At 35.7% G+C, this 15,538-nt stretch overlaps 1 long non-coding RNA gene across 5 annotated transcripts; it reads left to right on the plus strand.

Moving 5' to 3' along the window:
• The first annotated feature begins 10,284 nt into the window (after positions 1–10,284).
• On the plus strand, positions 10,285–14,171 carry LOC110939668. Of its 5 annotated transcripts, none has more exons than XR_002592360.2 (10): positions 10,285–10,414; positions 10,611–10,689; positions 11,033–11,233; positions 11,318–11,390; positions 11,516–11,596; positions 11,703–11,766; positions 12,018–12,124; positions 13,554–13,627; positions 13,730–13,793; positions 13,857–14,171. It is a non-coding gene; the product is annotated as an uncharacterized LOC110939668 (long non-coding RNA). The 5 variants fall into 5 exon arrangements; XR_002592361.2 differs by having other exon boundaries at positions 13,868–14,171; XR_002592364.2 differs by having other exon boundaries at positions 13,872–14,171.
• Positions 14,172–15,538: the final 1,367 nt, after the last annotated feature.

The following is a 15,538-nucleotide window of genomic DNA, read 5'->3' on the forward strand; positions in this document are numbered from 1 at the left end:
TGGTTTCCTAACAACTGTCATCCATTATTCATCAGAGGTTCTCACGTGGACAGTACTTAGCCGTCGGATCTTTTCTAACTGCTGCCACATCAGCATTCACTTTTTCCATCTATAAAACCCTGATCAAAACCCCAAACATGGTTTTTACTGTCGAGTCGAATTCAAAGTTCCTTTCAAAAGCAATTTTCATCAAATTCTCTCAAATCACTCATCTTCTTCCTTCGTTCTTAACTACCTTTGATTTATCATGGATCTGCCATTCAAATTCCGTCATAACTACGTGAGTACACCTGCAAAAACAAGTATAAACACAGGTTTTCATTCTGTGATTGATGCACTTTCATCTACAAAGTACAAAACTTTGTTGACTTGCAATGAAACCATCTACGTGGATACCCAACGAGAGTTCTGAAAAAATGCAAAGCTTGAAACTAAGGACAAAAAGACCTTAGCTATTACTTCATCAATAAGGGAAATTCCAGTGGTCATTACACCTCAAACCATTTCAGAGGTTTTTGAAATCAATGATCTTACAGTTAAAAGCTCTTTCCCAAAAACAGAGTACCAAACTGATTTCTCTGAGAGAGGGTATGAAGAAGAAATGAAAAAGAATACTTTAGAAAAGGGTGAGTTTTCCTCCTGCTCCGAGGTTTTTATTCCATACCCTCTTGATGTGTGTGTCAAATAAAATAACAGCTTTTAATGAAATACCATTGAAAATTCAATACCTGGATGCTATCATGGTTGAACAAAATTTTAACTACTCTTAGGAAATTTTCAATGATATGGTTAAGAATGTTAATAAAAAATCATTTTTATTGTTTCCAAGATTTTTAAGTTTTTATCTTCAAAAGAAGTTTTCAAAGGATAATGCACATGTGCTTATTCAAGGAAATCCTATTCAAATAAACAGTCTAACTTCTGAAAATTCACAAGGCTGTCAAAACCTTTAAAAACCCAAACAGAGGTACCTGAGCAGAATTTAGCAGTAACAACTGCTCCTCAGGCCCCTGTTGTTGAGCCCATTGCTCCTGGTGATCACAGAAGCACAACCACATTTGTGAAACCCACACAAAAAATCACCAAAAAGACCAAAAAGAAAACTATCCAAAAGCCCTCCAAACCCACCAAAAAGGTGACCCTGGAAGACGAGATTCCAGAGGTAACACCTGTGACAACACAAAAGTCACCTGAAACCACTGCTGCTACTTCCTCACAGCAGATGGAAGAAAGATCTCAACCTGAGCCTAAAACTCCTCCTGCATCCTCTCAAAAGGATCAGGTTGTATCAACAGGCACACCACAATCAATGATACGTCTGTTGGACGCACTGGATATAGCTTAGATAAAAATCGGTTCTTCTCAATCACTTGTCAATGAGAATATACCACAACAAGTGACTGAGTCTGGTGTTTCTATCTCTGTTAACCCACCAACAGTTGAGAAAGCTACACTGCAGGAATTACAAGTAATTCCTGTCAGTAGTTTAAGTGGAGCAGCTACTACTGTTGTTGAAGCCACTGGTTTACACCTGGACAGTAGTTTCATTAGTGAGATTCCCTTGAAGGCAATTTCTTCTTTGGGAACCATAGTGTCCACTGGTATGTTTCCATTATATGCTGGTTACCTTAAAATGGTAAGCTCTGCTGAAGAAAGAAGTCCACAGTACCGAGAACAAGCTGCATCAGTGGATGATTTTTGGGAAATTTTTCCTAAGTCAACCACTGATACAACCACCACTGGTGGGAAATCAGATGATCCCATTAACTTGGGTGATGGTTTAAAGTACCAAGAATTGACGGAGAGGGTTGATAAACTTGACACATCTGTTGGAGAAATCAAAACTATGTTGCAACAATTGTTACAAGCTCAAAAGGCTACACCCATTGCTGCACCATTCGCAACATCTGATCCATCTGCTGCTGAGCTATGGCATCTGTTTCAACCTCTGTTTCATAAACAAAGACAATATGCAGATCAACAGCATGAAGTTCAACTTCAAATGGTCAGAAATGTCATGGAAGCTAGGTACAAAGATACTCAAGCATATATCAAAGCCATTAAAGCTCATCTGCTTCAAACTACTGGCACTGCTCCTCCTTCAATCATCTTTGTTGAAAATCCTGATGATGTCAAAAAGTGGGAGAAAACTAAAGGGAAGAAGGGAAAAGAAGATGGTTTATACATGCCAGCAGATCGAATGTCCAAACTTGTGGTAGAGATCCCAAGACCAGATGGTTCCAAAAAGGTTGATGAGACTCAAAATGCATTTGCTGCATTAAAGGCAAACATGAAAGGATCTAAAAAGTTTGAGGAGGACAGCCTACCAGAAAAGTAAGTCAACGCGAAACCACACCTTCCAAAACCACCAAACAAACTCCTCAAATTCCCAAAATTTCCAGTCATCAAACCTCCAAACCAACAGATGTTAAAACCGATGTTGTATCAACAGTTGTTGGTACTTCAGTTGTTTCAACAGATGTTATCTCAACAACTGCCATCACTACTACATCAACCCACAGTCAATCCACTGTCATACCAAAAACAATATCACCATCACAAAATCCAGCTGCCAAAAAGCAGAAAACAACAATTGACACATCAACTGTTGTAGTAACCACAGTGGTTGGAAAACCAGTTGTTCAACAGGTGTTAATCAGATACCAACTACTTCAATCTCTACCACTGAAACCATAAATACACCACCAACTTCTCCAAAGCAAAAAAGGAGAAAGATAACAAACAATGTAGTGGAAGATGACACTTCCCCAACTCTAACATCTACACAACCGCTGTCCCTTGTCACCATTAGAAACCCTGTTCCATTATCTTCAGTTCAACTCTTCAATCAAAACACTGCCATTGACCCTGCAAGAGTACAATATCCTCTAGATCTTCCAGCAGTCAGGGAAGAAATCAAATCCTTCTACTCTGAAGATGATCCTGAAAAGAGGAAATTCCCATCTGTTCAAGGTTATCCTTTGCCAAGAAATATAGAAAAATATCTCAAAATAAAGGCCCAACAAGCAGAGGATATATCTAAGAGAGATACAGAGGGAAAGTCTGACAAAGTGATTCAAACAAATTATCAATATCTGCTCAGTAAAGTTAGAACTTTAGAGCAGTTCTCAAAAGTCTTTTGTCAGAAATTATCAGAAAAATATGATGAAAGCATGAGAAATTACTATCTTGAATACATAATAGCATACAAGAAGTACAGAGCAGAAAAGTATTAATACGAAGAATGGACCATCAGTGAACTACAAGAGGAGACAGTCAGAATTCAAAAGATGATTCAAGACAACGTAAAGCAAACTCCTCCGGTTTGGGCCAATTACAAGAAAAATGTACCAGAAAGGACCTTGAAACTGAAAAGAATGAAAGAAGAGCTGATAACTGCTGATTATGGGTTAAGAAAGCAGGTTACAAGGTGGAGAGAAGAAAAGGTGTTTGCTACCTACAAAAAGTTGGAAGAGTTAAGGAATAGAGATCCCACTGGTCCTAAAAAGCCTGATTATGTGGAAGCAGTGGTTCCAGTGAAACAACAAAAATTGCCAATCAGGAGACCCACTGCTCCACATGGTAGCATCCTTTATCAAAGAAGTAAAGAAAAGCAGATGGATGAATTAACAAAAGAAGACAAGGCCCAAGAAGATTACATCATCAAAATGGTTTTTCAGACATTTACAGAAGAGAAACAGGACTCAGCAGAATCTAAACTTTAAGTTTTTATACTCTAAACTTTAAGTATTTACTGAATGACTTATTTATTTATTTTATTTATAAGTCTATATAAATATAACTATAATCCTCGTTTATATTTGTTATGCATGGTTTTCTAAGAACTCACTCGTGTTTGCACAATCTAAACTTTAAGTTTGTTAGACATCTTTTATTAAGTTTGTTAAAATTTTTTATACTTATTTATATAGTTGTCTTTTAGCTATAATAAATAACACGTTTTGGTAAAATATCAATACACATATCTATATGTTCTGTCAAAATGTGTTATGCATGGTTTTCTAAGAAACGACCCGTGTTTGCACACGGGTCTTACCGCTAGTACTTTCTATAAAGGAGAAATCCAAGTGACATAAGAAAAGCTGATGTGTCAGCTAGAGAGCATGTCCAACAAGGCTTTTCTTATCTCATTATTACATCATAAAGCCTAATATATAATGACTTTAAAATTCAAAGTTGGCCCACTTTCACCTTTTCCAAAGGTCTGCCCATTCAAAATTACCACTGATGATTCAAAATTCATCACTGTAATCAAACCACTGATGATTCCAAAGGTCTGGCCCACATTTAGATTCCAAAGGTCTGCCCATCAAACCATTGCCATCAAACCACTGCCCATCTCCAAACCTTTTCAAACCTTTGATGATTCAAAATTTGAAATTATGGCTCCAAATATATAAGATACCATCTTCTTCAATCAATTACTCTCTCTAATCCATTTCTCTCTCAACTCTCTCTCTTTAAATGCAGGTTTCGATCACTCTCTCTCTAAAACTCACTTTCTCTCTCTCTCTCTAATTTGTAATTTATTCTACTGATTTTCATTTCAGGTCCCATGGTTTATCGATGCGGATTTGGGCTCTGATTGACACAAAAACCCTAATCCCCAAACTAACAAAACTACGATATAAATAAAAGCTACAACGCCTACCTCTATAATCACATACTCACCAATCAGACACTACTCGTAAGCCCTTATCTACATCTATATTGATATGTAATTCTAGATACTCTTGTGTTTTTTATTGCCTCTGTGAGATAAATCCTTTGAACGGAGGTGACGATGACGACGACGTCAACATCAACATATGTGGCGTTTCATTTGTGTAAACATTGTGGTTTCAGGTTTCTGAATGCTGGCCTGCAGAAGGTGTGTCTGGTTTTGTTGTACACAAGTATCTCCTGAAACGGCTTGAAGGACAGCCTAAATTGATAAGCAATCAGGTTACTTATGCAGTTTAATTTATCATATTATATAGTATGTAATTTCTAAATCCTATAAGTAACAGTTGAGATTTATTTTTAAACAGGTGGAGTGTAGCAATGGGCGTTCAAGGGTTCCTGCCAAAGCGCCCCTGTATGACTTACTTAACACATGGCTGTAAAAAGTTATTTACTTTTGTATTTAACTCTAAAAACAGTCAACTTATTTCCACGGTTACCTTTTTAAGGATGGTGTGCCTGGATATAAGTGAAGGTCAAGAATATGTGGATATACCTGTTGTCAATACAATCGATGATACCACTATTACTGGTAATTATCCTATAATGTTCAGTTTAATTTGTCTGTTGCGTTTATATCGTGCTAATTTTTGTAATGCACACCAACTATTTGTGTTTTTGTCACAGTGACTGTAGTTAAGATTTAGGAACATATGGCATTGTTGAGTCCAGTTTCATCATCATGTTTGCCAAGATTGTGCTCTCAATTAGCAGCACATGATGCAGTTGTCAGATGTTTCGACAGCTGAAGTGGCTGTGAAGTCACCGATAGTGAAGGGTGACACATGGTCTATTTCTAACTTGCTTTCTTAGACTGAAAAATGTGGCTCAGGGGTTGTTTCTGAAGAGGATTTCATGAGAGCGGAGTTCATAATCGCATATGTTGGAGAAGGTAACGTCTTTAAGTTATAAGTACCGTTTCTCTGAGAAGTGTGATATCTGATTTTCTGTTTTAACCCACAATGCAGTTATTGATGACAACTATGCCGATTAACAGGCTTTGGATAATGAAACGTCAAGGAGAGACAAACTTTTATTTGTGTGAGGTTAACCGGGACATGGTGATTGATGCTACATTCAAAGGAAATAAATCAAGATATATAAATCATAGTTGTTCTCCAAATACCGAGACGCAGAAATGGTTATTCCTGTCATTCTCTCTGAATTTTATTGGCATAACAATTAGAAACCACCATTTTCTTATAAAAAACGATTTCTTCAGGAGGATTGATGGTGAAACAAGAATCGGCATATTTGCAACCCGGTATGTCAAGAAGGGCGAACACCTGACCTATGATTATCAGTATGTGCACATTACACGTCATTATTTACTTCATGCATGCTCTCTTTCATTTCTTTAGTAAACCCTCATGTGGTATTATATCCAGTTCCATGAATAATTGAATACATTCATTTACTTTGTGAGATGCTATTAACCCTATCCAGAGTTGAAAAGTTAGATAACTGATAAGTGCTATCAAAGTATATATACTTAATTTTTTCATGAAGGACAACTTTTTTATATGTGAGATATAGCAAGATCCAAATATTCTTTGCTTTTATATCCTGGCCTGGGCTATGTTTTATCTCTTTGGAGCCAAGCATGTAAAATAAGAATATAGTTAGAAATGCATCAAATGGTTCGACGGTGACCCAAGGTGTATTTTTTTACAAAAAAGTTAAAGACTATTATTTAAAGAATGTATATTCGTAATTATATTCTTATGTGGATATACAGATGCTGATGTTGTTTATATACTAACTTTAGGAACTTGTATTGGTTTATTCTGTATTAATTTTTTAAATGAAATAAGTTTCAGTGTCCGAGGTTGTTCCGATGCTGGAGAATAATATTCCCGAGCAAGCTGCTGTATTGACAGAGGAATCTAAAGCGGAACAGGCTATTCTTGTGGAGAATGGAGTATTTTAGGGTAATTACAAACCTATTTTATATGTATCATGCATTTGATACAGAATCAGGCGTAAGTAGACAACCACCAAAAAATGAATAATTACTTGTACGTAGTGCTGACCTCTATAGCTAAACCTAGGCGTGCATGCGCAGTTAACAGGCCTGAACCAGAAAAAAACTGCTCTGAACCGGTCCAATGAAGCTTAAAATGGTCTGAACGAGCTCAAAATTACCCTAAATAGAAGTCTAAACTAAGCCTAAAACACCTTAAAACACCTCAATAAAACAAACTTTCATATCGTTGTGTAACCAAATCTCTATCTAAAATTCAAACACCATACGTTTTCAGTTAGAAGGTTTTAAAATGGTTGAAGAACTATTAAGTTTAATATGAAGAGTCCTTTTTATCTGGTTTTAATCCAAACACCATACATAAACCTCTGTTTGTTGTGAAACATGTATTTGGCAAAGGTCTGTTTTATGTTTTGGAACCTCAAACAGTGTTTTGTGGAGAAAACAGTGGTTGCTTTTTTTACAAACAGTAGTTTGACTTTGCTCAAACAGAATTTGGTCAAACAGTGTTTTAAAAAAGGTTAGTCAACAGAGGTTAAAAAGGTTAGTCAACAGAGGTTAGAATTGATTAGTCAACACAGGTTAGTACGGATTAGTCAACAGAGGTTAAAAGAGGGTTAGTCAACAGAGGTTAAAAGGGTTAGTCAACAGAGGTTAAAAAGAGGTTAGTCAATAGAGGTTAAAAGGGTTAGTCAACAGAGGTTAAAATGGACCAGGCAACAGAGGTTAAAATGGACCGGGCAACAGAGGTTACATGTTCTCATTGCTCTAAATCATAAAAGTTTTTAATACAAATTGGTTTACAGGTGGACTGGAAAGTATGAGGATTCAGTGTACGCGTATATGTTTTTGCTTCTTGGTCAATTTTTGCTTAATCGGAGCTTAAGAAGAACATTACTCTCATATACAGTATGGTATGTATTTCATCGTTATATTTTTGTTATTATTTCATTGTTTTCAATGATCGGTTTCATATTCTGTTGTTTTTGTAATGAAAAACGGTGAATTGTCGATGTGTTAATCGAAAAACGTTTTGATTGTTTGTTAATTTTGTTGTTTTTAGGCTCTGCCGAATCAGCAAACTGTTGATTACCCGAGTTTCAAGCTTGTAATTGTCAGTGATGGTGGAACTGGTAAACTTATCTTACTTTTTTGAAGATGACCCGATTTTTGAAGATGTCTTTCCTTTTTTAGCCTGCTATTTGACATAGAGATATTCACTATCTCTAAAGCATTGAAGCCCTCTGTAGACAAACATAGAAAATTAGAGCATGAAGCCAGTCCTTCAGAGAAAATGGTGACCGATGCTGATGCTGTCAGAGTCTCAAGTTGAGGGGTAACCATGTTAAAAACCTTTGGTAATACAAATGCTTCTGTGATTGTGAAACTAGAAAGGTATGGAGCACAAACATTAAAAACCTCCAAACCTTTCATAGAACACTCATGTAAAGTGATGTCTTTTAAGTTCACACATTTGGAAAAAAGGTTGAGGTTTTTCTCAATACCGTCACCTAACTGGATACACGTAAGATTGAGGGTTTCTAAAGCTGGAAGATCCAAAGCTGAGTTTGGTGTGCAGCTTCTGCAACTAGAGAATGGATTAACAAGAGCGAGATGTTTAAGAGTGCGAGAAACCAAAAGACATAGTGGAAGCTCGTGACTCGATTTTGGAAGAAGAGGAAGTAAAAGGTTGATACTGCTAAAAAGTACATCGAGAACCATTACAACGTGCGGGCATCCCCACTATATTGAATTGAGGGCCATTGATGAGAGACCAACTGGTGTGATTTCTATATCGTTTAGTAGGGTGGCGGTCTTTTTATTGTATTTACGTGGTTTGTTTCTATTTCAGGCTAATGAATGCATATTGGAGAAGGGATCTGTAGATGAGGCGCAACAGGCATGTTATCTACCTATTTTTTGTATTGTTATTTTCTTTTTGTTTAGTTCCATTTTATGAATTCATATATATTAATATAAATTATGGTATTTTTTATGTGTTGGAATTGGATTTGTACATAATTTTGTTTTGATTCTGTTTCAGGTTTTATTTTTTGGTTGATAAGAAATCGTTGGGTTCGGAAGATGGATTAAAGGTGGACGAAGGTTTTGATGAGCCAATGATGGCGAATGTTGATGTGGTTGTAAACATGGTAAAATTTAAGGGGTTTAAGCTCAAACATCACTTTTACTTATTTTGAAGATGTGATATTCTGCTAATTCTCTCAAGGCTCCAGCCGTGTGGTTTAAATCATTTGTATGCAATGTCATGTTGAACTGTACCAGTAGGCCATGCAACTGGAAGACCTAGACCTGGAGTGAGTTAAAATCAAGATTATTCATCTTTTTTGATTTTTTAAATATCATGACCAACTATTGTCTTGACTTTATTCAAGACACTACTGAAGACTTCTAATTAGTTTGTTGGTTAAGGAAATGATAAAGGCATATAGTATGTATTTGGTCAAATGAGTTAAAAGGACAGTAAAATTCAAGGACATATTTTTAAGAGCCATGATTATATATCAATTTCCATTATTATTTACTGGTGGGCTTTCAAACCTTTGACAACAGAAAGCATGTTGGTGTAAACGACGGTGGTTGGTTCCGTGAGAGATGACACGGTTCAGTGAGAGAGTTGGATCTTAGAATTGAGATGAATTGATTTCAGAAATTGACATGAAGAGAGAAGAAAGATTACAATATCTATACACCTATTTATACTTTCTATTAAAATATGTTATGTATGGTTTTCTAAGAAACGACCCGTGTTTGCACACAGGTCTTAACGCTAGTACTATATAATAAAAGAAACCAATTTTGGGACACTTGTCATCAAATTAGGCCATGTATCTTATGGATAATTATTATTTAGTTTAATTAATCTCTTCTAATTAATTATAGATAACCCTCCTATTAAATATTATTTAGTTTAATCTTTTATAGATAATTATTATTTAGTTTAATTTTAATTTAATAAAAAAAAGTTTAGATTCCCACAAACTTTTTCGACTAACTGCCAAAGCCTTTAGTGAGATTTCACATACTCCTGAACGAGGTTAAGACCTTCAGATTCCTCACCGTAGTCCCGAAAAATAATTAATAAAAAAAATAAGTTTTGGGCCACTGGATGAAATAGATCGGTATGTGTCTCGGGATTATAAACGTACTTTCACAGAAAAAATTCATAATTATTTATTAAAGAAATATATTGTTATTACTAACCACCTATAGTCTTCGTTTATTTTTGAAAAATTAGAGATTAAATTCAAAATTTTGATAAATGACAGGGATCATCCATATACTTTACTTAACATATTCATAATTTATTACTATCTAACTTTAAATATATCTATACTACTTTATAAAGCATATAAGAAGGATAGAAATGGTCATTTGCCACTTTACAAGTCTTTGAAGCCCATTGTACAAACCTGTTAAGCACAAAGTGTTGAAAACTTGTTTTCAACACCTGATGATACCCACGCGGATCTTACCGGATCAACTTGACCCGTTTTTAGTTTGATGGATCCAATATATTCTTTCTATCACTCTCTAAACCACAATTATTTCATCCGCCGCTCCACCTTTCTCTACAAACCCTAGATCCTCCACCGCACGTCCACCTTTCATCCATGGAACCGGTCGTTGCCATCACCGTCTTCTCCCCTTTCATCCATGGAACCGGTACCGTTTTTTACCCTATCTTGTACTTTTTTTTTAAATCTTTGTCAGATCTGTGATAATACTTTTAGATCTGTGATAATACTTTTAGATCTGTGTTGGTTTTGTGATTTTTTTAATGTTCTGTGAATGGATCAACATAGAGAGTATATATTTTTGTATTGATTAGGGTTTTTGTTTTCTGGAAATTTGAATATAGTTGAAGACGAAGACCGATGAACAGGTGAAAGAGAGAACACTGCGGCTTGGTTCAAGAACCTTCAAATTCAGCCTTAGTGGTACCGTTTTTTACCCTATCTATAGTTTTGTTTGTTAAATTTTATATCATTTAAGTTTTTTATAAACATCAAGGCTGTTAAAGTGAAAAACAGTATATGAGGTTTAAATCACCAGTCTTGCAAAAATGCTAGAAAAGAAAAGAAAAAAACAACATAAATCTACACATTATAAGAAATCTACATATTAGTGAACTTGGTGCTGTTATTTGGTTTCATTTAAATTCATGTTAAGGTAAGTTAACTGGCATATTACTGTTACCCAACTTGACCCTGCGACACATCTGTTTTCCTATCTTTATTTGTATTAACCTAATTTTTTGGCTTGGTGATTTGGTGGCTACAGCCAAAACCAAGGGATATGCCCAGTGAGGTTCTAGAAGAGGAGGGTTGGGCTCTTGTGTATGACAAATCTAGATAAACTGAGCGGGCCTAAACTACTGAATATGTCGGAACCATCGCAGCTTATGACTGAAGACACACGGGCTGCTCTTTATGTTGCACTCCCGGTTCTTAGTCGAGGAAAGAAATGGGTCCTGCTGTACAGGTATTGCATTTGATTTGATTGTGTTGTATGGAAGAATTTGTAGTGTTATGTTATTTTTATTTTGTATTTGGTTTTCATATGCAGTACATGGAGGCATGGTATATCTTTGTCAACTTTGTATAGAAGAAGTAATCTTTCCCCCGGGCTAAGTCTGTTGGTAAGTCCGAATTCAACCTGTTTATATCTTTGGGTCAAACTGGTCGCAAGGCGTCCAAAGTGTATATTTTAGACATAAAACCTTCTAAATTATCTTTAAACTGAAACTTGATTAACAAATTTCAGGTTGTCGGAGATCATAAAGAGGCGGTGTTTGGTGGTTTAGTTGAGGCACCCTTGAAACCGTCAACTAAGAAAAGATATTAGGTATGCTTATTTGAGACCTCCAACCAAGAAAAGATATGAAATATATATTGATTAACTTCTTTTTATTTTTTAATCATTCTTTCACTGGTTGGTGAATACTATACAGGGATCAAATGATACATTTGTTTTCACAAATACCCCTGGTTGTCCTGTTATATTTCGTCCAACAGGTACTGCAGTTTTTCTCAATACAGACTTTCCTTGAGATTAGTAGTGGCAAAATGGGCGGGTTGAGAAACATATGAAAACAAATTTGGGTCAAAACAAATTTGGTAATGAATAGTTGTATTTTTCGTTTACGTGTTGTTTTGATCTGATCTGATCAGATCAAGTGTTAGTCAATGTATACTGATTGATTCGAGTTCCTTAATTCATTTTGAACGTGTTTGATTTTGTTATGTTTTTTGTGTTCCCTCTAAAGATACACACGCACAGATTCGCATGCTTCCTTGCTGACATGAAGAGAAAGAAAAAACGGCCCACAACGGCTCAGGTGGTAGTACAACTTCAAAAGGCTTGAAATTTCAAGTAAGTTTATCACTTGAAACTCATTTTGTTCAGTTTATATTTTTCAGTACCTGAAATAAATCAACTAAAATGGAAACCATAACGGGTTTTTAAAATTAAGATGAATAAAAAATATTTTTAATTCTTCAAGTGATATGCGGGAGGACTATGAAATATGGAGAGTCAAATTGCCTAGAAACCACAATGAAATACTTAAGTTTTCAAAGTCTCCTGATCTTTACTTCACCATGGGGAAACATGAAATCACAAGGAATTCCATAATGGAATCCTTCTTAAAGATGACACCCTGGTACATAGTTCCTTCTCACAAGTTGTTTTGTGTTCACCGGTTTTTTTTTTTTTAAACAGTATTGAATCAATGATAACAACTTTGCCATCTCTAGACAAGATCCGCCATAAGGCTGGTGGGTATGGAGAGCCTCATCCCCAACAGGATGGGCCCCCACGTCACCGCAACGCAGGAGGGGCTTGAAGGGGATGGACCTAGGGGGTGGGGGATGAGCCCCTTTATGTATATATATGTATGTATGTATAGGTATATGTGAGAGAAGGGAGGCACGGCGAGACTGGCGAGTGGGAGCCGTATGGGACGGGCCGAACCGAGGGGGGCGGTGTGGGGGACCGGCGCCGGGCCTAAGCCGGCCCACATACCGTCTGGTCTAATTCAGTGCCTACACAGAATAAATATCTGTGCTCTTACTTTTTTTTTTTACCATAACTACTTTTCTCTAATTTATAGTATTTCACAATTTATATTAACTCAGCAAAATGGGCGGGTCAGGTTGTGTCCCAATCCAAAATGGGTTCGGGTCAAAACTGATTCGAGTGAAAAAGAGCTGAGGTTGGAACATGTCGCTTTAAAAAATATCATTTTTCTTTGGGTCAGAATGATAGGGGTGTTAATTGTTCGGTTACAAACCAAATTAACCGAAAATCAAACATCGATTGGATTTGACTATTGACTACTTTAAAACTTTGACTACTGCTGACTCCAAGCCAGATCTTGATTAAGATCTGTCTAGAACAAATATGAATGTGGTTGACTTCAAATTTAAATTCACTTTCAACATCATTCATCTGTTGACTGACTTTGCCAATACTCATTTGGTGAGACTTTGTCAGTAGTATACATCAGTATAACGTTCCAGCTCTTTTTGGCCTCTCATCAGCCATCATATTATACCATATTCACAATTCATCATGGCATCTACCCTCATCCACCTTATACCACCAAGTAACCCGAAAACCCATTGTCCCAGCAAATTTGACTAATCACTCATGACTGACTCAAATAGAAACTATAAAGGCTTAGACTCATTATGAAAAGACAAAGGGTTTCTAGGTCATGGAATGAACATTAAATTAAAAAAAATGTATTGAGGAGTTATGCATCAAAATAAAATCTAATTTGTTTTGTTGTGTATAACAGTGGTTTTTAATCGGTGATAATGGAGAAAGAAATGATTTCCGGTGGCCGATGATAGCTTTACGCGCAACTTTCAGGTATGTTTATAACCTTTCTTCATCTTATGGTTCAACCACATTGATCCCGAAGCTATTATAAGCTGAATTTGAGAAGAGTTAAACTTAAAAACCATCATGCAGAGGTTAATTAGGCACTTTTGTGAGCATCATGTTGGCTGGAGACAGTTAATTTCAACAGCTGCAGGTAAAAAAAAGTCTAAATGTTTCAAAAGTCAACAAATAAAGTGCATAAATTCATTGTTGTTAGATTTGAGCCAGGAAGATACGACAGTTAAAAAAGAGCCTGCTGAGTGAAGTGTTAAGGGAAGAGCTTATTGGAAAAGAGTTAAAAAGGTATGGTTGGCTGTTTGACCAAACACGTCGACTTTGACCAAATCCGGGAAAACCTTGAAGACCCAGCAAGTCTATTTTGCTTTTAGCAATTATATGTTGCACACCCAGCAAGTGTATTTTGCTTTTAGCAGTTATATGTTGCATTTTGATATACATAAAGATTGTATTGATGTATTGCTCATTTGGGTTGACTATAAGCACAAAAGAGTTTGGACGGTTTGTGGTTTAAGAATCTTAGGGTGGAAGGGGTACTCCCCATATCCTTTTTTGAGGATTCTCAGTACCGGTATTTTTGGTACCGATTGGTACCAAGCTCATCCCTACGAGAAATTCTAACATGTGTGTAGGACAACATTTTACTTTAATAGTTGCGCGGCATATACATAAGACCCCGAAGGCCAAAACAATCATTAATTGTGCATAGATTTTGCCATTGTCATTTTGATACTAGATAACAAAATAAATTTGTATAAAAATTATTTATCTCAAAGTAAAACGAATTTTCCTAAACTCACGTGACATAAAAATACTCTTTTCTTAACTATTGGACTAAAATAGATATTTTGAACATAACACAGTGACTAAAATAGTATTTAACTCTATTTAAAATGAGTCTATTTAAAGTGGGTCGATTTTAAATTCTAAATGATTATGTTTATGATAAATATTTTCTCCTTCGTGTGTTAATTTATTGTACTGGGGTAATAATTACCGAGAGTAGTTGATAACTTTTGTGTTAAATTATCATTCTTTTATAAAATACAATACAGATAAGAAATCTAACAGAAGTACCATACAATACGTCACGTGAGGATTGATAAACTAACATAAACGTAGATTGCGTTGTAAATTGTCTCTCCCATTGCATCGTGCGGGTTTCCTACTAGATTTTAGTTATGACCCAACTGAACTGAACCTTCTCATGCACACCCTTAGAATTACTAACAAGTGTTGTGTTTTCCTTTGCATCGCGAGTTTGGTTTTGGTTATGGCTCAAAACCGAACCGCCCTGTACATAGCCCTAAACTCACCAACCTAAGTGATATGTTTCCCGCCGCATCGCGCGGGTAAAAAACTAGTATATATATATATATATATATTTATATATATATATATATAGGAAAATTGGTTTTTAATAAAACAACCTTTGTCTCGTTGGTAAATAATAATCTTACCTACGTAATTGGTATACAATAATCCTACCTATCAACATGTTGGTACTCAATGAACTTCCATTAATTTTTTTTAACTGAAGTTAGTTTTTAAGTTTTATTTATTACACAAACAGTCCATGTAGTTGTAATTTACTAGTTTTAACTATTTTAAAACTAGTAAATTACATTCCCTTGAGTTTTTTTTTTGTTTTATAAAATAGTTAAAACTGATAAATTACAACTACAGGGACTGTTTGTGTAATAAATAAAACTTAAAAACTAACTTCAGTTAAAAAAAATTAACGGAAGTTCATTGAGTACTAACATATTGATAGGTAGGATTATTGTATACCAATTACGTAGGTAAGATCATGGTTGCAAAAGTCGCTAGGCGCTCCCTAGTCGGTCGACCGGGGAGTTGAGAGTACTCGGTCTACGCGGA

Source organism: Helianthus annuus, chromosome 7 (genome assembly GCF_002127325.2).
Source record: "Helianthus annuus cultivar XRQ/B chromosome 7, HanXRQr2.0-SUNRISE, whole genome shotgun sequence".
Classification (NCBI taxonomy): domain Eukaryota; kingdom Viridiplantae; phylum Streptophyta; class Magnoliopsida; order Asterales; family Asteraceae; genus Helianthus; species Helianthus annuus.